A 1,405-nucleotide genomic window follows, 5' to 3' on the forward strand; every position below is an offset into this window, starting at 1 on the left:
CTCGACTAAGGTGGTCTTGACTACAGCCCTGCTTACAACTGCACACTAAATTATCAAAAGAAAGCTTCGCTAGCTGTAAAAGCTGACGTGTTTACAGAGAGAGATTAGCTAACACCGGCAAATATTCAAATACCTGCAACTGTACTGAAATAAGTGAAAAGGTAAACCACTGATTTACACAGAAGCGGAAATATTAACGGGACATCCGATTACTCATGTTAACAAACGTGGGACTAAACGAGAGATGGCTAAATGAAGCTTCATGAACCATTTTGTTTATTTCCTGAGCCCACTAGAGGGCGCTCTCTGTTCAACAGAGGGTTGAAAGCACACTGAATTTCCATTCCTTGAAACTTTTTCTTTAAACCAAGCGCGCCATCCAATGGGCTCAGAAAATAATTAAATGAATGATTCATGAAGCTTCCGGAGGGTTCATTTTGCCTTCATAGGACGCTTAAGTTTCCAAATTTCCAATTTATTGTGTAAACCATGAGTTGTGGTTATCAGGAAAGAGCTTTCCTCTTTGTTTTGGAATCAAATACTTAATAATAATAATAATAATAATAATAATAATAATAATAATAATAAATGGTGGCAGACTAAACAAAGTACTTATCCAATCTTGAATCCAATCTGTTTACAGAATGCGTAAAGGCCACTTGAATCTCAGATTGTCATTTTTGAGGTTTTTTAAAAACTCAGTTGAACTGCACTTATCTACCTGGATGATTCAGCATACCTCTACTTAAAGGTAAGACTGTACGATAGACATGTAGACACTTTCTGTGGCGTTGATTCCAACTTTTTACAGTGGTTACTTCATTGTATTTGTAGATTTTGGTGAGCCATTTTTTTTTTTTTTGAGTACCTGCAACATGACTGTTAAATGCAGATTGAGCATTTTTTTATTTCCATTTTTATCTTCGAATGTTCAAATGGCCTGTGTTATGTTTAGGTTTCTTTGTAAATCTTTGTGCAACATGTCACGTTTTTGTTTATTTGATAAGAAAAGGGTTTTAATGAAGGAAAAAAAAAAACAGCATTTTGTCTAGGCATTTTTTCTTGAGAAATAAAACAAAAAGCATGAGACTTCTACGGTGTGGTGTTGGTGTGTGTGTATTTCGATTAAATATCTGTTGACAAAATAAGTGCTGTTTTGTTAAGAAGCATTTAATCTGAATACAATATAAAGTGTCATAATTTCTCTTGAAATGACTGTATATAGATGACTATACACAGATACACACAGATCCTAATCAATTCCTCAACTTAGAAAAAGTATTTTAAGGTCATTATGTCCATGTTACAGAAACCGATTCTCCATTGTGTTGTTTCTGCACAATGTAAAAAAATTGAGCCAACAAATGGAAAGATGTCCAAATAATAATAATTAAAAAAAAAAAAA

At 33.7% G+C, this 1,405-nt stretch overlaps 1 protein-coding gene and 1 long non-coding RNA gene across 2 annotated transcripts in view; one reads left to right on the plus strand and one right to left on the minus strand.

The window, feature by feature from the left end:
- Positions 1–1,405, plus strand: part of LOC116669806 (uncharacterized) — an 11,342-nt gene that overhangs the window by 6,566 nt on the left and 3,371 nt on the right. The window lies entirely within an intron of this gene.
- The window catches only part of gja10a (gap junction protein alpha 10 a), a 7,284-nt gene continuing 7,028 nt past the window's right edge, over positions 1,150–1,405 (minus strand). Inside the window, exon 3 of the mRNA XM_032499821.1 lies at positions 1,150–1,405. This exon is cut by the window's right edge and continues 270 nt beyond it. The gene's annotated coding sequence lies outside the window, so the exon portion shown is untranslated.

This window comes from Etheostoma spectabile, chromosome 20 (genome assembly GCF_008692095.1).
Source record: "Etheostoma spectabile isolate EspeVRDwgs_2016 chromosome 20, UIUC_Espe_1.0, whole genome shotgun sequence".
NCBI lineage: Eukaryota > Metazoa > Chordata > Actinopteri > Perciformes > Percidae > Etheostoma > Etheostoma spectabile.